This window comes from Haliaeetus leucocephalus, unplaced genomic scaffold, assembly GCF_000737465.1.
Source record: "Haliaeetus leucocephalus isolate CR32 unplaced genomic scaffold, Haliaeetus_leucocephalus-4.0 Scaffold154, whole genome shotgun sequence".
Lineage (NCBI taxonomy): Eukaryota > Metazoa > Chordata > Aves > Accipitriformes > Accipitridae > Haliaeetus > Haliaeetus leucocephalus.
The window spans coordinates 485,064-512,914 of record NW_010972590.1 but is presented as its reverse complement, the minus strand read 5'-3'; positions in this window follow the sequence as shown (position 1 = coordinate 512,914).

The window sequence follows — 27,851 nt, the reverse complement described above, 5'->3', positions numbered from 1 at the left end:
TTGGAAGAAATCCAGCAACAATGCAACAGACAGGCAAGACAATGAGTAAAAGCAAGCAGACCTGCATTATGTTGGTACATCAGATTACATGGAGGTGGGATTTCCAGAACTTCTTTCCAATGTAAAGTAGTTCTAAAACCTCCAAATCTGGACACAAAGGAGAGCAGATTTTTTTTTTTTCTCCCCATCATTCTTCTGTAAACAGAAGTTTAAATCCCCCCAAATAAACTGGTGACTTCTTGCTAAGGGTGAAATTAATCTCACTCAAGCACAGAATGGCATTTGTTCTACTTAGACCCCCATAAGCAGGCAGAGATATTCTTGCAAAGTACAACTACTCAGAATAATGAAGATTTGTTGTTAAAGCTAATGACAGTACATCCAGATAGAATCAGCACTGGGTCATGCAGACTGGCAGCATTTTTTTCCCTGATATATTGGTACCAGAAACTGGAAATTCACTACCATTTTCCAGTTCCTTCAGAAATTCCAGCATCTCTGATGTTGAATGCCTTAACAGGTGGCAATGACTGGTGACCCTGTTGTACACTGGTACATTAGCCTGAAAAGTGATTTTTTTTTTTCTAGTTCTACAGGAGAGAAAGTAGAAGAGCAGAATTTCTTTTCCAGAGCATTCCCTGATTGACAAATAAATCATTCTTCATTTCACTCAGGCAGGACCAAAGAGCACCTTTTAGATAAAGAGATAGCTGAGACATGGCAGTTTTATCAACATGGGCTTGAGTTGTAAAACACAAAGTATACCTTTTAAGTATAATTTTTGTGAACAGAAAAAGTATATTTTGCTCTGATGCATGAATCTTTTATCTACCTTACTGCTGCCATTTGTATTTCCTGCCACTTGGGAATATCCCAAACAGTCTCTGTTTCTCTCTTTGTTGTTTTATAGTTCCTTTTGTACAGCAGCCAATGCTGACATTTCTTTCTGAGTGTGATAGTTGCTTATGGTTTTGATGTACCTGAACTGTACAGTACTTGCCAAGTACTCAGAGTGGACACTGTGCTTTCCAGGATCATTGAGAAGAAAATTCCATCTGGTTCATGCTGAGGAGGAATAATTTCTGCGTTGAGTTCTTGCAGGATGTGAGAAATGCAGAAGAGCTGCTGAAGTAACTTCATATTTGGAGGGCCAGTGAACTCTCACAATAAACTTCAGTTTCTCTAGTGCCTTCATGACTACCAGTAATGCCCCTTGCTGTGCAGCACATGGGGAAACAGGAATGCTGCACAGGGCATTGGGCTCCATCCAGACACTGCAAAACCTGCTATGATTGTTTCAGAAGATCCTTAGAGTGGATCTCAGAGAAGCCTTCGTTCCACCTGCTTACTGTGCTGCGGTGTAGCTCTTGCTCTGGTATGGAAAGCAGGGATGACATAGACTGATTCACTTTTCACTTGCCTTCCTGCTCTAGTTCCCTGTGTGCAGGGTCTGTCTGGCTGAGAACCAGCAGTGTGCTCTGATCTGAGAGGATGTAGCCATAGGGCTGAGGGCACTGCTCTATACGAGGACCTGGCACTCTGTTTCTGGACTAAGGGATGTCTCCAGTCCTGTGTTGTTATGCCCCTGTGGAAATTCTCCCATTAGAAGGGAATCCCAAGAAGTTAAATTAGGGCAGCACTGGTACAAATGCATCACATGCAAAAGCTCACATTTCTTTATTTCCCTGGATTTATGTTGTTTATTTATGTTTTGTGATGTAAATGGGACTAGAGGTTTAGGCAATAGATTGCATCTTGTAAATAAAAATATATGTGTGTTATGCACACATCACATTTTCACCTTTATTAGAGATCATAAAACCCTGGAAGGAGAGAACAAGGGGCAAGTCACTCAATGATCTTTTCATGCAGGGTCTTCAACATATTTATTGCTGCATCAGAATTTTCAAGGCTGGTCATGCATTCAGAGCTGTCCCTACCAGTGATCAGTTTGTGCTAAATCTGGCTGACGCTTTGCTGAGGACTGAATAGAAAAAGACACTAAACAGTTCCTGTGGCAGAAGTGGCTTCCTATTTTGGGCTTAAAGCTTGAGTAAATTAAAGCACAGGCTTTCCAGTAAAGGACTGTTTCACCTGAAAATATTCTACTGTCTCAGCAAGGACTCTGTACTCCAAGCAACATTGTAAGCACCACAGATAATTTACTTCATACTGGAAAAAAAGGTAAAGTTGTAGGGGAACAGAGTAAACTTGCCTGCTCAAGAGAAGTATATAGTTTGCTGGCTGGTACTGATAGTCATTTACTTAGGCTTTTTTCCTGAAGTTTTCAGGTTGGGGAAAAAGTGAGGATACTTGGCTGAAAAAAGAGACAAGTACCCTCTGTTATTCCTGACTTGCGACCACCTCAGATTGCCTACCATTCATTCTTTTCCCAACTTCAGGCAATAGAAGGAGGGAAGATGAAATTAGAGACTGTATGTAATTATCATTTATCCTGTCTGCATCTCCCACAACTCACAGAAGCTCGGGCTTCATGAGTGAGTAGAGTTAAAGGGGCCCAGTCATCACTGTCCGGTGGTTTTGAGTTTTGTATATGTAATTTATGGCAACAGCTAGCAGCAGACACGGTGTGGTGATTTGCTGAGGGTGTCTATGAATAGTGTCTTGTTTCCAATGTAATCCTGAGCAAGAGGCTATGGAGAATCTACCTAAGACCTAGACAGTATTTAAAACCTGCCATTCACCCCAGAAAGCCCCTCCTCACTTTGACATACCTTGTCAGCTCCTTAAATCAAACCCCTCAGACTCAGGAATGAAGTAAATAAATTATAAGCTTTATTGATTGTGTCTGCTGTGTGAACGTTCTTTAGCATTGACTAAGCCGTTCAAACTGTTGTCCCAACATGGATCAGGTTCCCCGTAAAACCCAAAATGGCTACTCAAGAGGGAGCAGAAATGTTTTCTTTTGTTGATCCAAGGTTCTGTCGGGGGTGTGTGGGGGGTTGATCTTTACAACATCCATATGGTCAGGAATGAATTAGTTGGCTCCTTTCAGTGGGATACTGGATCAGAGTTTTAGATTGGACAGAAGCCCACTGTGATACAGTCTTTTTTTTTTTTTTAAATTAATATCAGTGAATTTCTCATGATTTTTGGAACCATAGACTCAGTTTGTATCTCACTTGGCCTGTTTTTCCAACTGTATGACTCTGTTGACTTCAACTAAATCACTGGTATAAATGCATCTCAGACTTCTCTTCCAACTAATGGAGATAGTGCTGGTGGTTGCTGCTTAGGGGTTATTTTGGGGGAAGGGATTGTTTTTGCTTCTGCTTTAAAGCAAGGAGGTGTGGTAAATCACAGGCATCTTTCTTGGGATGGAGATAATAAATCACTCTTCCCAGGTGAAATCTTTTATTTATGCCTTGGGATTCCATTTCATTGAGGAAAGGTATGTTCTTTTGGCTTCAGCCGGGCTGCACTTTAGCAAGTGATTCAAATCAAGCTGACACTTATTAGTGAGCATGTTGAACACTTTGCTCTCAGGCACTTCACTGGGCTGCCACCATTCTCTGTTCTTCACAGATGTTTGTTCTCCTCAGGTTTCATCTGGAAGCAAAATCACTGCCTGCTCCTCATGTCAGTGGGAAGTCAACTGCAAAGGGCGGCTTGATTTTAGAGACAATGGATCACTCCCGCCAGTAAAAAAAATGAATAGAAGGGGAGATGAAATAATAAACTCCCAGATCAGCTATAATACACTCCCAGATCAGCTTGAGCTCATTCTTCTGGTCTGAAAGTGACCAAGCAAACTTCTTATTATCATTTATTAGGTGTTGAGCCCTGTCACCATGCTCAGTGTTGCACAGTACACATTCAATAGTAGTGGCTCCAAAGAGAGTATCAGCAATATCATACAGAAGGTAAATTATTTAATTGCAAAGCACCAACTGTTATTGCAAGCTGGTGTTTATTTGAAAAAAAACCCCAACCAAACAAAATCAAATCTTGAACAAAAGAAAATAATTACACAGATAAGTAGTTCTAGATGCCGTCCTTTCTCCAGGAATATTCTGAATTAATCCCTACACACACCATTCTTAGATTTTCTTTGCACTGCATGCATTTGTGTACTACCCTGAGAAAGCATGATTCAGAGGCAAGAGCCTGCCACTAAGTCCTGCTGCCAGGTAAGAAGGAAGCAATGGCAGAAGCTCACTTACATAGCTTCTTGGTTAAATTTTGGTTTATTTGTATCTAGAAAGAGGTGTAACATCTCAACTCACCAGATCACAGATAAGTGTGATGTACTTGCCACAGAAGAAAAAACAGGCAGCAGACCTAGAGATCTGGTAAACTGCAGAACACATGTGGAGCTTCTGCCCAGACTGGAGTTTCTGGTGGTATAGGGCATCTGTGCATGCAGGCTACATGTCACAATGGGGGGGTGGCTGCTGCCAGGTATAACAACCTGCATGTGTCCAGCTGACCCTGTAAAATGTCTGGGAACTCTGAGCCCTTCTGGCAAAGGCAGGAGTGGGAGGTCATCTAAGCTCATATGGCAGGGACACACTGCACTGGCCATTTCTTTCTGCACAAAACCTAGCTTCCTGCTTGCTTTGTAACCTAGCATAAACAGTGGAAAGGAATTGCAGAAAAATGGAAGCTACCTATTACAAGACCTAACTATTTACTTAATTCACTCTACTTTGTGGCTGTCATGGGGCCCTTGCTACACTAAGTAGAGGAGGTAGCTTGTTGTTTTTAAAATGTAAACTTTGGCATCACTGTTGAAAACGGGATGCCTATAGTAAGGAAACAAACACTGCCTGTAGCATGAGTTAGTGTGTGCTGGAGTTTGAAGTCTCAAGTCATATTTATACACAAAGAGGGACTATGCGAAATGCATAACCTGGAAAGGTGACCCTGCCATTTAACCAGTTATGCATGGCTAATAAACAATGGAGGAAAAAAAAGTCCCCTTGAAAAAAACAGATTCTTTTCAGTTAATATTATAATAATCATAAAAAGGAAATCAAACCTGCAAAGGCAAGGATAGTGTGTTTGTGTTTTTTCCTTTCCTTAAACATTTTACTGTATTGCAATATATCCAATGTCTTTCTAATATGCCAAGTGTTTTAAGACATTAATACATCTACAAAATCTGTATAAACCAGTAACTACTAAACCTTTCAAAATAAAATGTCCCTAACCTCCAGTGAGGGAGACAAAAGAGCAAGGCTATGTTGCAGCAGAGAAAGAGCACTTTTCCCAGCTGAGAGTTTGCAGTGGAAGGTGTCAGCCACAAACTCTTTCCCCAGCAAAGCCACAGGTGAGCTAGCTGACTGCATGTACAGTGATGTGAACCAAGAGGCTTGGGTTCATGGGAATCTTGTTAGTTAATTAATAGGAAGCTGAGCAATAGGGAATGCACTGTGGAGATAGTTGTAAAGTGATCTGAGGACCTGCTAGGAATGGAGGAAAATGACTGACCAGTTTACATGCACTTCTGTAATGTGTTTCGGCATATAGCTTTAGGGAAAATGAGGCAGTCAATAACCTTTAAGAATGACTGAGGATTAGCTGCAGGGGCTAATATGAGCCAGAATATCTTTACAAATGCTAAAATCGGCTGTGTCAAAAAAGTAAAAGGATCCAGGGGCAGTTTCAGTCTTGGCAATATATTGCTATGCTGCTTACATGGAGGAAGCTTCTTTTTTTTATATAATATCTTTATGATCACGAGAGGTCCTCTACCTCTTTCCCAATTCTGTAACAATATATAAACTCATTTATTGTGGCTCTTTATTCTTATCTTCTTTGCTATCTTCAGACTGACAACATTCAGTTGAAATCAGTGAATATATGGCACCAGAATAAGTTGTATCCAAAGTGGTGGAAAATATTGCAAGTAGGATTCTATGAACTAGAAAAGAAAGGGCATATTGTTATGATTATACTACTGACAGGTCAGTTCCTCTAAATCTTGACATTTGTGGGTTTGTTCATGCTTTACCATTAATAGCAATGGCTGTCTATATGATTGTGTTGATAGCAGTATTATTCAAGAAGGAATTTTTACTACCAAATATAAATATAGCATGTGTTCATTTTTTTTAATTACGTGTAACATTCAGTAAAGTGATAGATTATTAAGAAAGGTCATTGATTGTTCCCAGGATGTGGCAGTAAAATATATAGTATGTGCTAAAATTAAAACTAGTTTTAGAGCAGTGTAGTGTGGAATAATGCAAAATAAAAAAAAGGTGCCAAAGTTAACAATAAATCTATGAATAGAAAAAGGAGCAAAAATGATGCCCTTTTACCTGATGATAGCTTAACTGGATTCAGAATTGGAGATGCAAACAGCTTTTATGAGGTTGTACTTGTTCTTGGTAAGATAAGAACACATCCGTAGCCTGCAAGACATTTTTAAGGTTTTCATGACTTGATGAGAAAAAGGATCACTGAGATTATGGACCTAAAAAATTTAGTGAGTACCAGCTCCAATGAAAAATCGTTGCTCTTAAACTGATTGCATTGTTTTGGAAATACTATATTTACTCTTTGAGATCCTGGCAAAAAAGTAGAAATAGACTTTTTCCCCCCTCAGATAAATAACATCTATCTGCTTCAACAAGTCAGCTTTCAATATCTCCTCATCCTCCATGTCACATTAAAGTCCTGATCCTACAACCCAAGTTTCAACAGGAGGTTGTACCCACTCAGCAGCATGTGTGATCACTATCATGAATTTGATGGGCCTAAGAATTTTTTGTGATGAGACGGCAATCAAGGCATACATGATCTCAAAGTATTTCATAAGTCTTCCTAAACAGATATGGTGGCTCTAAAATACTTTTAAAAATATTCAAAATAAATTCCTAGCAAATAAATGCTGAAAATGCTTTTGAAAGGCCCTACCCAGATTAGTAAACATTTAATGAAAACAAGAAGAAACACTCTCTTAGGTTTCCTTCTTTACTTGCACTTTTATTTCATATAATATGTTGAATGATTTTTTTTTTAAATGGCAGATCACAGTTCAAATAGCATGTTTCATTGATTAGTTTCTTTTCTGTTCTTGAGCTGATGAGATCCTTGCCACAGCTACAGCATTTGCTTACATGGGCAATGCGTATTCGGAAATGTACCTTTTGCTGTCTAACACAACCAAGCAGCTACAAGCAAGGAATTAAAGCAGTTCCGTGTGATCAGTGTGTTATCTGCAGAGCATGTGGATAACACCTGCCAACTTACAGAAAAAAAAATCGTGTTGTGAAGAGCAGCAGAAGGCCATGGCAGAGGCTACAAAGTGGCCCACAACATGAGAACACAAGGGAAATCTTTAAAGTAAGGAACGGAGAAAGTAAATTGTCTGTTTCTATTTACTTTTTTCCTTAAAAAAAAAAAAAAGGATTTTTTAATGAAGCTGAAAACAAGACAGTGATGAAATAAACTGTTTATTTGGTGAAAGTTCTGATGGCAGTACTATATTGCTAACTTACTTCTTAATGACTGCTCTTATTTGCTCTGGTTGGTTTTGTTTCTTTTTCCCAAATAGGAGGACTTGAAAAAATCGTCCCCAAATTCACGGGCTATGCTGTGGTCCTGGGATTCCCAGAGAGACCTCCTGGCAGAGGGGAGCCAGCTGGCACTGCCACAGCCCTCCGCAGCCCTGGGGTGCCCCATAGGAAGGTCTGGGGGGGGGAATGTCTGTGCCTGTGCCTGTGCCTGTGCCTGTGCCAGGCAGTGGGGAACACCTGGGCCCTGAGACGCAGCTGGGGGGAGGAGTGAGGCTTAGGGGAGGTTTCGGGGCTGTGCATAGGGCTGGAGAAAATGTCCTGTTGCGGGCTTTGTTCCTTTAATGTAGCATTTTGGGGTGGGTGTGGGGAAATGGAATTCTTATTTCCACTCTGTAAAACACAAGAGCATGCATCCTTACATGGAAGGCTACCCAGCGCCTGGGCCAATGCAGTGTATCACCGAGATTAAGAGCATAATGAGCTCTATTAAAACATCAGACAGCACAGGGATAATTACAAGATCCATCGTTGTTAGGCAAGAAAAACAAATGTGTCTTATAAACCCTAAAGCTCTACAGCAAAAATAACTCACTTATCAAGAGGGGGGCTAGGAGCAAGCTTCTCTGGAGGTTAGGTTATTCTAGGTTAGTCCATTACACAGTTATTGCACCTTGCTCTGAAGCACGAGTACTCAGTGAGGTTTGTGCAGGATGAGATGGCAGATGTCCCTCCACCATAATCAGTGTTCCCACTTCATGCACCTGCACTGACCCACTCTATGGGCTCCTAGGCTTTATCGAATTCTGGCCTCACACTCAAAGCCTTTTCCTCTCTCTAATGGTAACTGGATTATTCCTCCCTACTCTTTCACCTTCTCCATCAGAGATGCCTTATGCCTGGAAATCATTCAAGTACTTGTGTGGAGCAAATATTTTGCCATAGTAATTGATTGGGTTGCATGAAATACTAGTTGCTTTGTGACCAATTAGCAGAGGGACAGTATTTCTGTGTTTCCCTTGAAGCCTACTGTGCTGTGCACTCACAATGGCATTCCTTGAGAATGTTGGAAATCTCTTTTCTTATGTGAAGAAACTAAAAAATATAGTCTGTAAATTAATCACTCCCTCTCAGTTTGTGCGGCTTGAACTGAAGGGCTTCATCATAATTTAGAGGTGAATACAAGGAGTGTCAGTGGAGTTTCAGGGGTGATGGAGGAACCTTTTAAAAAATGCTGGCATACAGCTGACTTGGTCTTGCAGTTCAGCCTTCCTCTTATCTTGGGGAGGCTAGCCAAAGAGGTGATCAGATGTAATATGGCTTTGAAGAATTTTCTATTAGTTTTAGATCAGTGATTGATAGACGAATACAATAGGTTGTAGGAGTGGGATGTCTGACTTGTCTTTCAGATATGAAGTCAGATGTTGTGATCAGGTGGCTAGCTGACTCTGCCTGTCAATAGAAATGCTGCCCACAGGTCAGGTCTGCAGTCATGGAAGGGTCCAACCACAGCTCCCAAGCACCTTAGCTTTGCCTGCACTGCACACTAAGAGGAAACCCTTCCAGTATCCCAGGGGACTGACATTGCTTTTGCTGTATCACCACATATAAGAAACAGTGATTTGTGTGGCTACAGAGCAGTAAAAGAAGGAGCAAGAGATCCCAGAGAAGGAGGCAGGTGATCCTCTCACCCCAGGGAGACGTGTTGCTGCACTCTGTGGTCTGGGTCCCAGGAAGGAAGACCCACATCAGCCTGCATTGTGGCACTCTGCTAAGCAAGCAGCAGACATGCTGGGCTTCTGGAAGTCCTGGCTGTCCACACTGCCAGGTTCCCTGGCTCTCCACACCTCGCTAGCATCACTGACAGTCTCTTTCTTTCCCCAGTTGTGGGGTGACTGGTAACCTGCAGAACAGTATGCTACCTTCTTAGCTTTGTGTCAGCAGCTGACACTAGCCCTGGAAAGGATATCACATCCACTTCTGAAAGGGCCATTGTCTCCGTCCAGAAGCTCCTGGTCAGCATAAAGGGTTCAGAGACCATCTTAAGCTGAACCTGCCTCCCTGCTCACTGAAAACCTGCCCCAGGACCAGACTAGAAGTTGTAACCCATTCACTTCTTAAACTTGTATCTTCACCAAAGACCACATCCCACCATTTTCCTCTTTCCAGAATCTGGCTCAGAGGCACCTTCCTCTTGGGATGGTCTTTCCCGCACAGCCCCAAATCTGCAATAGTTCCGACCCCACTGCGTAACACAGCACAGTGAAGTGCTGTTTGCACCTGTGGGTCAAGGAAAATAAGAAAGCAAGAGGGAGCACTGGACATCATGGCCTCTGCAGGGAGCATTGGGTAGAGAGAATTGACACATGTAAAACTAAGGTACAAACCTACTTTATTAGTGTCCAGCTCACATATACTTTCTGCATTCAAGTGCATACAGGCAACACTGGTCTCCTGGCAAAAGAGTTTCCTGGCAAGGCTAAGCCCCCAAAGGCAACTCACACTTAGTGGCACCCCAGGATTGCCTGCTCATTTGGGACACTTCAGAAAATAAACAACAGCAGTCCAAAATAAGAGAGAACATGTACCTACAGGTCAGCCCTTCTCAATGAGGTCAGCTGAGATTAGGTGTGATTCTCTCACAAAACATGAAGCACCCCCTGCCCTTTGATGGATCCAGCTGGAGAGCCTCAGAGTTCATGCAGATTAACTGCAGATAGGCTATGGCCTGGGGCATACTATAAGGAATGTAAACTTACTCCAAGTCTTGACCTTTGCAGGCACCTGAGAAAAAAGTATACCCCTGTAACACCAGATTGCGTTCACAGAAATTGAGCAAACAAAAAGAAGGGACAGTCCCAGGCCACAAATCCAGGCTCTGGGCTGCCCCTTCATGAATTTTCTTTTTTTTTTTTTTTCTTAAAAAGAGCCCACTATGACCATCTCCATAAAGACATAAACAAAGTACCTCACCTCGTGGATGGTAAAATGAGGAGGGAAAGAGACCACCTTCCAACCAGTGCGGAGACTTCTGGGGGACCCTGATGCCCACCAGCCCTGCCTACTCATCTCCACAGCTGTCAGCTGGGTGAGCTTAGCCGTCCAGATGCTTGGGGCATTTGGCACCAAGGGGTGGGATGGTCACCATCATCTGGTGAGCAGACAGCTGCGTTTCTCCTGCCTGATTTCCCCTGCCAGGAGCTCAGTGCAGCTAAGGCTCTTATCCCCAGTACTTTACTGCTCTTCCTGAAGACATCTTCAAAGTTGGAGGCTTCAGTGTTTTTCTTCTCTTTTCTGTTGTCTGTCAACCTTGCCGAGACACTCGTGGGTGATGATGCCAGGAACATGCACTCCTAAAACAGGATTGCATTCCCACCCAGAACAGTTGTTCCCATCTTTGGCAGGGATAAATGCATGAATAAGCTTTCTGATTTTAGCACTTCACTGGTCTCCAGCTCACTGGTCCCCATGAATTTATAGTCCATAAGACTAGCTTGGACAACCTTTCAAAAATTTGTTAACCTGCTGCTACTAACTACATGGAAAAGAGAGTGCAGGAGTTTTCCCTGGTCCTGTTGCCCCCTCATGAACATCCCTTAGACAATAGATAGCTTGAGCAAGATTTGATGACAATGTGGTTCTAGGCAAAATGTTGCTTTCAAAGTTAGATGTTGTGAGTGTTCAGGGAATTTGTTTCTAGAGCCCCTGTAGCCAGGTCTGTATGCAGAGAACACATATGCTGTGAAATTAAAGCTGAGGAAAAATGAAAATTCACAAACTGTTCCCTTGCAGCAATTGTAAATTCTACAGAAAGCCAGATAAAAGAGAGCAAGACTAGTGCTTAACACAGAGGACAGACAGGAGACTTGGCTTTCATGAGTGGCTTTGACTTGTAGCCTCCACGGGTGCTTTTGAAGAGAGTATGTCCTGCTGTTGAAATGGGCAAGGGACACTGGCTATAACCTGAAGGCTTAGACATTAGCCCAGTATTTCCAATGCAGCAGGATAAGAAGAATAAGAGAATTTTAAGTACAGTTTTCTTCTCACAATTTCATGTGGTTCTGTATGGAGAAAAAAGTTATCCTGTTGTATTTTTGCAGGCAGGACTATAGGTTATTGCAATGCTACATGTATTTCCAGTGTTTACATATACTGTGAGCTGAGAACAGGCTCCAGTTCTCTGGAGGATTTTAGTGCTTGATGACATCTTCATTGTTATTATTACTCATTACAAACAGATTTCTGGGAGTGAGGTCATTCAATGGCAAACCCATCATAAGCGTTTCCCAAAAAGTGTGCCTGGGGAAACCTTTTGGTTGCAACCAGGTTTTGTGAACAAGAAATAAATAGAAGAAGCTGGTGTTGTTTGTGGTTTGCAAAACCTAAAACTTTATCCTTCCCGTTTTCTGCTGCATGTTTCACCCCTAAAATAATCAAACACAAACATCCCAAACCTCTATGAATTTCCTTTAAAAACACCAAAGTATTCATCCAGAAGTGGGCCCCATCCTGAAAAAAACAAACTCTAGTTTGAAAATAACTCCTGATTTACCTTTCTCTAGGACTTAAAAGAAAATTTAGAGAATGCATCAGCCTGAAATGAACCAATAAACACTGAACACAAACAGCAGCATTTGCAGCTCCGTTCTGGACCCAGAAGCTGTGGTTTCCAAACTAGCCCTTAAATAACCCAGGTGAGCCGTACAGGCAAAAGGAGCCTTGTGCCAAACTCGCTCCCCGTTGATGTGGAGTTATTTTTCTCAAGTTATGTTGGCTAAACATGTTTCCAAACTGAGTCTCCTTGTGATATTTGCAGTCTATTTCTAACAGCTTAAAGGTTTGGCCTAGACCTCCCCAAACATAAAGAAAATTTAATCATTCATTTCTGTTAAATTAAGTTCAAAGTTGACATGGCTTTGAATTTTTGTTCTGTTTTCAGCAAAGTTTAATGACTTCTCTTTTCTATTAATAGGATGGTTCAGATATGTTTTCCTAGATTACTCATGCAAGTGTAAATAAGGGAGGTTTTATATCAAACTTTGCAATGTCCCTTTCGGCATTTACTCCTGATACTGACTCTTGCCCAACATCAGCTATGTGACAATGAAGGTCAGCTTTTCTGATTAAAATAATACTTTAATTTCACAAGTATATGGCTGCTTTTGATTACAAAACAATGCAGCAATGTTATCAACTAACTTCATTCTTTGAACGTGGGGCAGAAATCCTTATCTGCTTTGCCACTTTGGTTTTGAGTGTTTTATTGTGCTTTATGTTGTCTCATACCTTCCTTGGCCTTGTTCAGGTGCTTTCCTTTCCTTCCTGTCCTGCCCCCATAAGAGGGAGAGTAGCACAGGAAAACCCATGACAGCAGTAGCCCTTTCCCACAAACCAGCCAAAAATTAAACCAAAGTGAGATACTAAAACAGGATGTAATTTGCAACAGATGGTATATATGCTTTGTCCAGTATGCAGTGATATTTGATATAGGTTGTCCCTATTCTTTCTCACCTACTTTTTTCATTGGTGAAATAGTTAATAATAAAGACTTACAGAGAATCATCTGAAAACTTTGGACTTAAGACTCAGTGAAGAAAATCTCTCGTTTAAAGAATCATGTCTTCCCAGGGGTGTTGTTTTGGGCTGTCTGCTGGCTTGAGAAGAGAAAACGGCATTGTTTTACAATTGAGTCACAAGCTGAAAGTTAACTCTGATCTTCTAGGAACTCGAGAGCTAGGCCAGTTTCTAGTAAAATAAATATTTAACTCCAGGCTACTGTAGTTAGTTTAAACCAATTTCTCAACAGCTGCATTTTAATTTTTAGATATAGAGAGCAGCACAATCTCTGATTACCTTGCACAGGACTGTATGTATATGCCAGGATCTGCTTTATGATAAATAGATCACAGAATTTGGTCCTTATTTGAGAGCAAAAGCACAAAAACCTGAGAACTGCTTGGGAAGGCTGTGAAACCCACTGCAGTTTTAATAAGGAAACTAGTCTTTTTAGAGAGAAATTATTTAATGGAAGCGTTTTCTAACTGAAAGACCAGATTACGTCTTGAAAAAAAAAAAACCCCAAAACCCACAAAACCAAAACCAAACAATTTCAGCCTCAGAATGTTCATGGTAGAGGATTTTATGGGGTTACATTGCTTGGCTATATTTTGCCTTTAGTTTCTCTCTACAGATACATTTTCTGTCACTGTCAGTTTTAGCTCGTCTCTCTGCTCTTGTTTTCGTCACCTCCCTCAAACCCAGTGGTGTTGCCAGGCTCCACTTGCCCTTCTTTCCTTCTTTTGCATGTTCCAGAAAGCCCCCATTTCCGTTACTCTCCCCCTCAAACCTGCATCCAACATTTTTATGGACTCTTTTGGACTTATTGTATGTTTTCTTCCAGACAATTGGTGGAACAGCATGTTGGGGGCAGACGTTTTCTTCTTTGACATCTCCCTCACTGCTTCCATTCCTCACTGCAGACAATACTGCCATCATTTATGTCTTGTGGATGAAACTATGTCTGAATCTTCCCCTGTCTGCTTTGACTGCTTTTTACATATAACACAATGCAATAGCAATAAGATACAAAAGATATACTTTAATGAGCTGTTGGTCATGTTGGGAAACTGATTGCTTTACAGTGATTGGTAACATTACCTCTGTTTTTCACATGAATGCTGAAAAGCTAACTTCTGAGTTTCTGAAAACCAAACCATGTTCTGAAATGGTAACCTATATCTTGCTCCTTGTTCATACTATCCAATTTCAGACTCTTGTAGAGAAGCATCTAATTTAGGGGCTTCCTCACCACAGGTTGGCTCTGTTGTAGACAGTGGAAGGGTAGCTGAGCCTCTGTCAGGTCTGAATTGCCCTTTGAAAATTCCCAATTCTCTTTACCTATTTAAGATGTATTTCCTGATTTTTTCTGAATTTTCTGAAAGTTAAATTATTGATACCAGGGTCCAGATCCCTCGCTCTGGCCATCAGTACTGTTCAACGACCAATACACGTGAAGAAGGAACTACAAAAAGAAGGAAAGTGGAGGAGAAGGTCTGGCACTGACGTGTCATTCTGCTCCAGCCAACACTGAATGAGTTTGATGAAAGAAAACTGGCTTGTGAGTAACTCTGGCTGTCATGTGAGCCCTAGCAAAGAATTGTCACACAATCCATTGTAATTTTTACGTTTAAATAAGTTTGTCGTTCCACAGAACCTGCAGTTAACACCAAACACTCTGTCAGCAAGGTAAAACTCACTTGCATTGCTTTGTGTCTTTGAAGGTATCACTGGAATTCTGCTTGGACAAATATGTGACAGTGAACTCATCCAATGGCAAACCTAAAAGGCATTTGTGCCAACACGAATTTTGCTGGTGAAGGCATTAGAAAATTAGCACTGTGATGAAAAGAAAATAGAACAGACCACTTTTATGAAAAAAAGATGCTCTGTCTTTCTGTTGGTATCCTCTCAGAAAAACAATCCCCAGCCTTTTGCTATGTAATACAGTTTTTATCCAGAGCCATGTTTACTCTGCTCTTTAGCATGGTGCATCTTTTGTGTGATAAGCTCCAGAAATCTTTTATGCCCTGAAAACAAGAAATACAAATGCTAGAGACTTACTTTGTATAGGCAATCCTCAGCTATTCCCCATGTTTTATTATTAATTAAATCAGCAAAGCCATGGTGTCTGACCCACCATGATGTTGTGTTATACTTCATTTAAAATGAATGCTTTCTAGTACAACAGGAAAGTATCTAAGCTGCTTGCTGTTGCGGGAGGGTTGTTTTCTCATGGTCTTCACTTTCCATTTTAAACCTCTCATACAGGATTGCTCTGTGCCATTAAATAGTTGCCAAGTTATACCACAGGGGAAGCTGTATTTCAGTGTTGGATAAAACAATCCCTTTACACAAATATCTTAAGGAACCACTCAAGGGATCAGGAAATACTTGGACAAGGTAGTCTTCAGTATGGGTTGAATCACTGGGGATGCTATAGAGTGATATCTATGAAGTAGTAGAACATTACCCACTCAAAGGCCTCAATCTTGCAGGGTGCTGAATGCTCTGTTTTTGGTGAATAAAAAATGAGGATTTTTCTGCAAGTGTCTCTAAAATACTTGACATGTTCCAGGACTGCTTTGATTGCAAGTTTCACTGTAGAGTTTGTTAATCCTTTGCTAATATTTGGGTATAGGTTTCAGTTGTGCTAGCAGTAATGGGGTGTTAGTGTGTGTGTGTGTATAGTTTCCTGAGTTCAGTTCAGCAAAATGTTCCATCAGCGAAAATTCTCTCGGGTGGGTTTACTGCAGAAATGAATATTTTCAACCCCTGCACTGCTGAGCTTCTGTGTGGATCCAGGGGAAGTCTGAAAATTGGCAAAGCTCACAAGTCTGAAATACCTGGGAGTGCATATAACCTTCACTGGCTTGAAACTTTAGATCTTAACACCTTTCAGTTTGTAAAAATTAAACTTCTCTATGATCAAGAGACATGTGAAATGAATTCAACACAAGATTGTTATTATCATGTAACCAACTGACAAGTCATAATAAACTGAGTCATCAATGACTGTTACCTCCAGACATTGGTTAGGCATGAAATAATTTTTTATTTTGCAAAGATAAAAGATTTTTCTTTTTATGACAAGAAAAAAGTGGACAAATATTTAATTTACCTTGGTGGACCTGCATGGGACAGATCCCAGCTGCACTGAAGAAAGTTCATGGTGCTTTTCATCCACTTTTCTGCTGATCTGTCTCCTGGAATCACACAATGTTGGATGGCTCACGTCATCTGAAACTGCCCCTCTTTGAAATGACTGTTAATCCAGATCTGCTGGAGTTTGGCATGCTCTGACTACTGCTGTTTTCAAATGTATTCAAAATCTGTAAGCAAATTCTAACTGAAGGATCTGAAGGTCTGTTCTTGAACCTCATATTAGACGTAGAAGCTGGTTTAAATTTGCTTAGAAATAAATAAAAATTCAAACTTTATGGATGAACCACACTTCAGTGTTGAGCCTGGAACAAACCAGACCCTTTTTCAGATGTTATTGTCAGTAGATTTTTGTTCAGCTGTCCTAACAACCATGGTATTATTTGTTTACATCAGGCACAGGACCTTTGCATACACTAGGACATTCAATCCTGTCACCAACCTAAATGGCTGCTGCAAGTCTCCTTTCAGCTGATGTGGCATTTGACAAACAACTTGTGACCTAGAGAAGTCTTTATGGTAATGCTGATATAGTATCCACTGGCTGATGCATTTTTGTCTGAGGAGTTTCCAAGAGTACAGTTCAGTTGTTTACTGTTTACTAAACCTCCCAAAAAGAAGCAAGCCAGGCACAAAAGTGGTAAAACTGCTCCTGTGCTGAAAGTTTCACCATTGCGTCTGTGATAAACTTATTAATGCCTGTTAGAGGCCACCTGTTTACAGTCCAGGACCAAATGAGGGTTGATGACACACAAGGCTTTTACAGTATTATATTATGTGAAAACTTTTTTATTGTGTATAGTAAATCACAAATTAAATTATCCTTCTTGCAGATCAGTTAAGTTTGTTGCCTCTGTAGTAAAAGCTCTGTATATGCCTCTTGGTTACATATATTTTACTACAGCTTATGTTCCACATGATCAGTTAGGAATGAAGTTTCTGCTTCATGGAAAGCTAGAAAACAGCTCATTTTAAAGAGAGGAAGAGAAATGGAGGCTTGCTTTCTTTATCCAGACTATTCTAGGACTACCTGGAGTGGTAAATTTGATGCTTATTGTCAGCAAATAGGTGCTTGGAAAATTAGGTCCTGTGGTTTGGGGTTTTTTTTATTTCTTCTTCTCCATTTGAAGCAGTAATGGCTTCCAGCTTTCTGCCTTAGAAGGCAGTCTGCCTTTACTGTTGCTTCTCTAGCTCCGAATTCTGCACTGCATCACCCCACTGTGGTTTTGGATAGCCATACTGCATAAAGCACAGGGGGTGCCTCAGCTACCTACCATAGCAGTAGCGTTATGCAGAGAGTACCTTTTTCTCCTGGTAGTGGTAGGCCATGTCTGTTATAAAACTGGGCTAAGTTACGCTCCTGGCATATGCTCTCCATATTCCTTCACATTTCCTAGACAAAAAATTACTCCAAAATGTCTGAAGCATGAGAAAGAAATTCTGTCTTCTATAAAACTTCATAGTCAACTTTTTTTCCCCTCAGTTAATAATTTCATATGCTATCCAAGCAATCCAAACAAACCAATGTGGTGTCAAGACCTCCTTCCCTGTACCCTCTCAGTCCTGCTTGTGGTAGATGCTATGTAAATCCATAAAAGAAAATAACCTATTCTGCAAGATTACATCTTAAGTGACAAGAGAAAGGACAGAAAGAAGGAATTTTTGTTATTCCAACTACACATAGAGGGAACTGAGCAATATTCATTAAGTGACTTGCTTGTGGTAACTTTAACCAAGAAAATCAGAGCTTTACCTGCTACCATCCATATAGGACACCACATTGTATTAGTGTTTTTGCCTTTTCTTAGAGCAAGTCACTCATACTAGTTTTGCATTAATGCCTACGTATCACTGCTGTGCTTAGAAGAACTAATTGGAAACCATGTCCCGCTGGCTTCCAGAGTACAAACACAGAACAGAAAAGGTCCCCGTCACAGTGAGTTTGCAATCAAGCCCCCTGCTAAGCCTGAGGAATAACAATATTTTCTGGTGCTATCTAGAGTTCATTCTTGTGCCACTGAGAGTTCATTGAAAGCCTCAATTTTTATTCCAGTCAAAGATCCCTGGAAAGACAGCTTTATTCACTAAATTCACAGATCAATGCAGCAAGATTTGCATATAGGCAAGTATATAAATCCTGCTTTGCAGTATATTTTCCTTCTCTCGCACTGTGAATTTTTAGTTTTGTGTCAGGAAGAGGCAATAGTCTGACAGCACTAGAAAATGAACTCCTTTGTTTATCTGAAGAACAGGTATAGCCCATGCAGGAGCAGTATCAGCTTTCTCTGACCATGTCCAACCATCTGGGAGCAAGCATTTCAGGAAAAGAGAAGACAACTCAGCCTGCATGTTTGTTCAGTCTTTGGCTGTCTTTCCAGGAATGCAGTGTTGCCAAACCTGGGTCCTAAAACCAGGATGCAGCCCTTCTCCTACCATTGTCCCAGACTTTTTTAAAACTAAAAAAGGGAATATGCTTACAATAATCTTCTGGTTTCCATGCTTTTGGAGTATATTTTAGTCACATTTGTAACCTTTCTGCAGCAATGAACATGAAAACTTTTTTTTTTTTTAAATAAGGAAATTTTAAATGCTCTCCTATTTGCAACCTTAAAAGAAATAGGGCTTTATGAATAGCATCAAATGCACAAGAGAAATCTGTGAAGACTTTGTGTGTGCCATTTCTGATTCAGCACTTTTTCTCGTGAACTTCACCTGAGAACAAATGTCTATTTTGCATAGTTCATTGGAAAAAAGGAAACAATTTTTGGTCTCCACAACTAGGGTTGAATTTGTACTAGGAGCCACAGGGTCAGCACTGCACCATCCCACTGCTAGTTTCATAAATGAGGTATTTGCTGCTTTTTCCTTCTCCCTGAAGGCATATTTTCCTAAAGGACTTAAAGTCTCTCCATTTTGTTTTCCCCAATCTTGTATTCTGTTGCAGCTCACAAAGCCATCACTCTGTCCCTTTCTGAAGACTATCAGAATCAGTTGTCTTGGTCAAAAATATATGCAGTTGCTCTCTCAGTGTAGCCTGGTCTGAAAAAGAGTCTGGTTAATTAACATTGATTACAATCCACCGGCTGCAAGTAAAAATTGATTGCCAAGGTTCCTAATTTGAATACCTCTCTGTCCTGATTTCACAGTTTCTGTGACTGTCCAATGAGAGAGACAAGGACAGAGAGTGAATCCACTTCTTAAAGGTCCCAATTATTTGTATGCTCCCCTGTGAAAGACATTGGCGATCCTTCTGGTCCTGCTTTATCACCCTGTGGGATGGTCATTTGTTAGCACAGCATCTAATTGCTGCAAATTGTCAGTGTGCACATTTGGACCCTGTTCAACATTCCATTTTTTATTGAGAGAGGAGCAATGGTATTGATTTTGGATAGCCAGGGAGAATGCCAGGGATATTAGTAAGGAGCTCAGAGAACACAACACATAAACTTTTATGACATGATGTCAAACTGGATTGCGCAGGCATAAATGAAAAGGACAACATCTTCTGTAATTACTGCAAACATATACCATACATCTATTAGAAAAAGGGTACATTCCAATGAAAAAGAGACCTTGCAAAAAGCGGCATCTCAGAAAATTTGTCTGGCCAAAACAGAAAAGGGGAAGGATTTTGAAGTGTGCCTCTGGAAATGACAATGCATGAGCCAGGAGCTGTACTTTTGCTGCTGTTTCACTGTGACTGAAACCTACATTTGTGTAGACTGGTGATCTGCTTCCACCCCCCTTTGAGTTTGGATTTGTGTAACCTTATTCAAGGCACACCAGCAGTCTCCCAGTGAAGCTGATACTGGGGCAGGTACAGCACAAGCTGCTGCCCAACTCCACTGAGTGAGCTTTGTCCTGGTCCTCCACACCAAAGGCAACTTCACTCCCATAAGGGTGAAATTACACCCCCCCCCGAAAAGGATCCAGTAACCACCTGACCTGCCATAGCATACAGAGTTACAGTGACCTTCAAGCACTTAAATCACAACCACAGGCGAGCTGGTGTGTGTTAGACCATGGCTTAACTCACTTATATCTGAGTCCCAGCTTTTCTGTAACATGGTTACACAACAGTTTGCTGTAAATAATTTGTGCAAATCAATGTTAGAGCCATTAATTCAGAAGTTTTGTCTTCTTGCGTCTGCTGCTCTCCCTGATTTCTCACTATTTCTGCATCGTGCATGATGAAAGTCAGTGTGAGTAGTTGTGTTTTAGCTCACCCAGAATTCCACCCATGAAATCTTGATACCCCAAATTTAAGAAAACCAAGGATGCTATGAGCACAAACTGAAACACGGGTGGGTCTGTCTGAAAATCATAGAACACTTTTTCACTGTGAGGGTGACTGAGCACTGGCACAGGTTGCCCAAGGACGTTGTGGAGTCTCCATCCTTGGAGATATTCAAAAGCTACATGGTCATGGCCCTGGGCAACTGGCTCTAAGTGGCCCTGCTAGAGCAGGTTGGTTAGACCAGGTTACCTCCAGAGGCCCCTTCCAAATTCAGCCACTCTGTGAGTTGTAATTCTATGAGGCAATACAAAGAGCATAAATATCTTTGCAGCTATTGTGTAATTCTGTTCTACTTATGAGTTTTTTGGGTTTTTTTATAAATTCATTTGAATTCTTGGAGTCTGGAATTCGCCTAGTGAAAATTTTAAAGGTATGCACGGCTACTGGATTTCATTTTTGCATGGGATCAGTTGCTTCAGGCAACAGCAAAAGGTAGAGGAGCTCCCAGAGGAATCCCCCCACTGATTGACCAGGACTTCTCACATCTTTGAAATACAGCTTTAAACTCAGAACAGCAGTAGATGAATGGTGAAGACTGAAATGATGTCAACAATTTGTGTGGAGGCCAAAGAAAATACAAAGGGGCCCTCAATGGCTTCGTCTCTGAATTTGTTGCAATGCAGCTGTGAGTAATAAGCTTGCTTTCTTTTCAGGCACAGCACACTACATCTGAAATAGTTTCTGAACTTAGCACACAGTTTCCTGACCATCTATTATTTTCCTTGGGGATCAGGAGCCTTTCAAGCATTGCAGTGAAGAGTTTGATCTGAGCATATTGTGCAGCAGGGAGATGGGTGGTGGTCTGCTGGCCTGATCTCACAGGTTGCAGAGCTTGGGGAAAGTCACTATTTAGACATATTAATATCATTTTATTGCTGGCCCTATCATTTATTTTGACTCATCTGAACAGGGGCCAGTTTTGTACTATTTTAAGCATGTGTGCAGAGAAGTTATGCAAATACATAAGTTTTCTGTATGGGTGGGTTTAGAAAAAACTCAGTGGGAATAAGGAGCTAGATTAAATCTCTCTTCTACAATCTGTAGAAGGTCTGCATTCATAGTGGTGGCTGTCATTTTTAGGACATGAACATGGCCAGCAGAAAGGTGTCCCTTCATATATATATATATGAAAGGCTATTTTATAAAAAAAATAAATTAACATATCTTTTATTTCATGACCATGAAATCAGAGCGGTATTCTAAGCAGTAGCATTTATTTATCTTTGTATTCGGAGTTTTCATTAATTTCTTAACACATCCTGAAAATGGCTAAGTAACTGAAATAACATCCCTCGATGTAGTCTGCATGAAGCAAATCTATAAAATAAAATCAAAAGCAAACAGCACTATGAAGCTAAGACAAAAAAAAAAAGATACTATTTCTCATTGGATTCTCAGTTGTGCTGCTGCTCCTAGTAGCATCACACTGTCCCAGGAAAGTGCATGGCTGGACTCGTCCGGTTCATCACCTAACAGGTTTAGAATCAAAGGACATTTTTTTCCTATATCAAACCGAGAGGCACTTCTCTCCTCCACCACTCATCTCTGGAGAAAGCAAGTGTAGCCCACAGCCTAAAAACACCTGGGTGTTTTGTTCAGTTAATTGCCCACTACTGCCAAGACTTTGGGGTGTCTCTGATCCCTTCCATTTTCTTCCTGTGGCACAATATGGCTTTTGGTCCATTTAGTACCTTGGAAGTTTGCTGGGATGTGTTGTGGTATTTTGCTGCTGGTATGTGGAGCAGATGTTTTGAGGGCCTTTCAGGGCAAACCCTGTCTTGTTTGGATGTAGTGAACCAAGCTCAGTGAGTCAGGAGCTTCCTTCAAGACTTGCAAGCCCATGTTTCCTTCACCCTTTCTTCCAATAGCCCTTATTTCCCAGGAAAGCCCCTTGACTCAGCTCTATATGAAGGAAATTACAGGCCTTTGCACACATTTAGTTCTAAATGCCTGTGGTGTAGGTACTGCTGGTTGCAAAATCTTGGGGGCAGAGATTTGTCTTTTTCACTTGTGATTTACCTAGCCTACAGCACAGTCAGGCATCAGGTGAATAATATTGGTAACAATGATGCAGACAGATATGACTGATATTGCTCTGGAGATCAGAGAAAAATTCATTAATTTAAGTGAAATAGTGCAGGTAAAACACAGGTACATATATAAGATCCGAATGTGCCCCAGGATCTGCTTCTTTCTGTGTTGTCCATCAGTGTGGTGCCCATCACTATATTCTCTGATGACCTCTCCCACGTATCTCTTCTCCTCCCATTTCTCTGGTGGTTCTCTCAACAGAAGTAAAGAGAGAAGAGAGAGGAATTGTCAGGTCAGCAATGGGTGGTTTGATGGTTACTTCAATACTGAACAAACATTAAGGACTTTTGCTGGGGGGTGTGTGAGAAGATGAAACAAGTTACCCGGCAGCTGCCAGATTTCCACTGAAGGGCGAAAGTGGCCACAGCCACCACACCATTTGTTCTTGCCAAGCACCAGGAAGCAAAACATGACTTGAAATGAATGAGATGTTAACAATCATGGGTTTTAATTAGCGTTGTTACATGGAAGAAAATTTGCTACCAGAACACGAAAAATATAATTCTACTCTGAGTCCTACTCATTTATCTGTAAACTAAAAATATTGGTTTCTTGTTTTTTTCTTTAGGTTTAAAATAGAATTACTAAATTTTTTTTTTTTTTTTTTTTTGGTTATTGCATTAACAGCCAGGTGGCAGAAGAAGGGATTTCCCTGCCTTATGCTGGCTGTTAGTACAACTGCTAAATTAATCCAATGGCTGAGATGATTTAGTACTGATGAAGGATTGAAAGACTGTGAGGAAAAACAGTATTTTTGGGGACAAAAATAAAAGGCTCATTGGGAATTTTGGTTAGTGAGAGAAACAAGGACTAAAACCACAGAGGCCAAGAGAAAACATCTGCAAAATTAGAAGATGACAAGACATATTGTCCCCTTCTGCCACTGTCAATGAGCTTGAAAAGGGAAGAAGCAATTCTGGCTAGGAGATTCAAATTGATTATTTCTCAGAGAAAAGCATAATTCTGGGATCTACTCAGAAAAGAACAAGAAAACAAAAACAAAACGCCTGAGAAACACTTGAGTGAGATGAAGTGCAGAGAAGCATGATGAGTCAGGTGAAAGCCAAATGAGATCAGGGATAAAAGATAGAGTTATGTGACATTCCCAAGATTTGGTTGGCAAGAATGTGGGTTGCTGACAGACTTGAGGTGCTTTGAATTCAAGGTTGTTTGATCCAGAAATCCTAAAAGCACAAATTGAAGTATTTTCATGAATACATAGGAATGAAAGCATTCACGTCAACCCTGTAGGTCTTCAGTTTCTGAATAGCTTCTAGGATCTAGCCATTGTTTCCTGTCATGTGCCACTGAGCGGTGCAATCCAGACTCCAGCCTGTTCTCACCAACTGGCTAGTCTGAATGTTTGCAATACAACTCCAGAGTGTTGTCTGTGAGAATAAATGCACATCTGGCACAATTTCCACAGCAGCAGTAGGTTGACACCTTCACAACCTGGATCTTGGGCTTCCATGAAGTCTCCAAGTCCCAAGAATATCTCCTACATTTGGTTTACACTGAATTTGCTACAATCTAGATAGCTGAGGGGGATAATTAAGGAAGCATATACATTTAATTGCAAGCAATATTTAATCAAAATATTAATAATAAATATTGGTACCTGCCCACACAACATGTTGGATAACACAAGTTGCTTAGCCTATTTTAAAAAGAAGTTTTAGTGACTACGCATCACAGAAATCACTACCTTGTGAAAGCTGTGCTCTTGCATACATAACGAGCCTTTCAATAACTGTGCTTATGAATTTTACAGGATTATACTACTCTGTCATTCTTTAAATTTCTGTATTCACTGTGCATATAGAAAAAAAAGAAAGTAATGCTGCTATATGTGTTAAGAATTTCCTTTAGGAAGGTGTTATTTAGATTCAGGAGTGATTTTGAAGTCTAGATAACTGAAAAGTAGAAGAATTTTTCTTATGTAGGAAAAAAACCCAACAGAACAAGGTCAGTGTCCTAGAACGGGGCAAGTCTTTTCCTAAAGCAACAGGAAAGAAGAAATTAAAAGTTTGTTACAATGATAACGGCAAGCCTGGAGTCTGTCAGCTGGAAAGACTATAGGCTCTGAAATATCTTGAGAGATCAGGCCATAATGGTTTTACACATTTGCTTTCAGCATTTTGTCAGCACATAATTTGACAATGTGGTTTTGTTAATGAATGTAAAGAATTTTATACATTGTTCTATCCCTTGGATGCCAAAGTTCTGGGTCATTGGTACCTAAACAGATACATAGCTGGCTCTGTATTCAAAAAAGTGGGCAATTTAAATAAAATGGAACATATATTTTGACATAACTTGAAGCAACTATTTCTTCTGCGATTTATGACATCTTCACACCAAAGAGAAAGACAAGTGTGAGTGAGCTGATCGCTAGGCAAACCGCATGTTCCTCTCTGGAGACTGCCCAATAGGAAATAGCTTCAGCTGGCACAGGAGCAGGTGGAAGCCAAGGCAAACTGATATAGCTCTCAGGTAACTCTCCTGTGAGGAAGATTTGGCAGATCATACTGAAAGTTTGATTCCTGACAGGGTAACCTGCCGCCTGGCTGCGGCTGTTCCTCTGGCACTGTTATGCAGTCTGTCACTATTCTCCAGAGACAGTAGATATTGCTCCCAGGGATGGATTAGAAATCCACCTTTGGACCTAATGAGCCAAATGACTTCTTTGTCCTGCTTGTAAAGGTTGTGAACTGGCTGTCTGGAGCTGCAGAAGGAAAGGGAGAAAGTCTGAGGAACAAAATGAGCAGAGAGCAACATTTCAGAACAACTCTGGATTTAGGGAAGCCAAAGAAGAAAATTTGACCACCTTCTTCTGTTTTTCTGTTAATTACTATGTGAGCGAACTCAGATTCCCTTGAAGGGCTGAGTTTGAACTCTACAGCTTTGTATGGACTGTGTTTAAAAGTGGGATAGGAATGAAAGCTGTTCTAAGAACCATCACAAAAGCTTCTGGAAGTTTTATGTTCTTATAAGCTAAAGATTGAAAATTTTATGTAACAAAATGCAGTCACCAATGATCTGATCATTTGTAACATTGCCCTCTTCTATAAGCTAAATACTGCCTGTCTTCTCAGATTCTTCTCTTGTATCCACTGTCAGACTTCCTCTCATTTTGCCTGGGCTTTCCCTTTATGTCATATATCATACCCTTTTCTATGTAGCAGCTCCTGCCCCTAGTTGTTCTTTAATGACTACTTTGTGCTGTGTACACACAGTCCTTAGGGATTGCTCTAAACACCTTGTGCACGTCTAGGAAGAATTTCAAGACAGCTGTTTTCAAGAAGGAAACCTTAACAGGAAGAAACTGAGCAGAGGCTTAGCTAGGTCTGTACAGCAGGTCTCTCCCTCTAGCTGGGGCTTCCCCCAGAGCAGGCAAGCATTAAAACAGAGCAGATGGGCTAGTACCTCCAGCACCAGCTATTCACTTCTTCCCAGCAAATGACTTACTTGTTGGGATCCCAAGCTCAAACCTCAAATTAGTTAATTAATGTGACACCAAAGAAAATAAAACCAAGTTCAAATTTGGATGTCTGAAATACATATATTTAACATGCCTACATAAACAAGGATGGGATTTAAAGATTTTAGACAAATATAAAGGTTCTCTAGTTCCAACAGGTTTTGCTGCATTTCCAGTAACTGTAAAGGCAAAAATTGCAATTTCATCTTCCATGATAGAATCAATGCATTTAATTAGACATCTCCACCTGGTGCAGTTGGTAGGGCAGAGAACCCATGGAACAAACAGTATAGGAAAAAATAAAGACTGTGATAACTAGCAAACTTTGCACTGATGCTTGTTGAGTCTGGAGTGTGTATCTGCAACCAGAATGTTCTTTTGATAGCTTTCATATCAATTAGAAAATTGCAGGTACGCAGACTGATCCATTTCACTATTTTCTTGCCCAAACTGCCAGTTCATCTAACATTCTATGCAAAGGTGGAGTTGATAGGTTAAAAAAAAGGGCCTGGTTTTAAGGAAAAAAAGAAAGAGGAGAAAAAAAAAGATCCTCCCCACAGTCATCCAACTACTACAGGCTGTTGCTTCACTGCAAGTCAATCTGCTGAAATCTCTGGATGGTGTTTTTTCTTTCCACTAGGGTATTTTGGAAGATGGAAGTAAATCTTCATTGACTTCAGGTCCACTTTTCCCCATTTCAGCAGAACTTTTCCTTGGAAAGACTGGGTAGAAGCTGAATAAAGACTCCAGCTTTTTTCATGTGTTAATGATGGCAGCTGTATTAGCCTGGCTACCTGTACCACCAGAAGCAGGTTGGCAGTAGCTCCCACCTAAAGCAGTCAGAAGAAAACAATAATGAGCTTCAGTCAAGGCAATTATTTTAAACAAACACATTCATTCACCACACAGGACTGGCTCCAAGATTTTGGCTGATGACAGCGATGGAGTAGGGTGTGATATCTGCACCTGACTTTCTCTCTGCCATTTCCTGCTCAGTGCCTGCTTTGATCTCTGTCTCTGAATGTAATTATGAAGCCTGAATCAGAACCAGGCTGTCATTTCTGCTGCCCCAACTTGCCCACCTCTCTAGTTCTTGAGGAAGACACTGTGATTCTCAAATGCTTGCCCTTTATTTTTAGTCCAATAAAATGGACCACCTGCAAATTCAGGTTGCTTTTTTCTTTTTATTATCTGCTTTTTATTATGTAGCCAACATACCCCAAAAGTACCCAGTAAATGCATATAAAACATAATTAATCTTCTAAAAGGAATGTATCTTCTTTGCCTGAAATTGTTGTACCAAACCCTTAGGTGACATACACTGGCAGAGGTCCACTGAAATCAGCCCAGCTGTCTTCATTTACAACACTCATATGTTTGGCCCAATCCTTTAGCTCCCAGTGATAAGCGCATACTGAGCTGGATCTTCAAGACTAAAGGAATTGGTTACCAGCGGGGTCCAATTAGCACAGCTCTGCTAACTGAAGTGAAACTATACTGATTTATAGCAGCTAAGCATTTGCACCACCTTCCTCCGTCTCCCCCGACCCAGCAGATATTGTTGCAATATTCAGCATTTAAAAACATACTTAATATGGAAAAATATATTTACATGGCATAAATACTTTTCTAAGGCTTTGCACTGACCTCAGTAGGTTGGGACTTTGAGGTCCTTTGTCCTACATCCTGTGCTCTATGTAAGCAGTGTAGTAATCACTATTAGGTTACATCAGTTTATTTAATTATGGTAACTAGTTCCTGTTTGCTGGAAGGAGAGCAA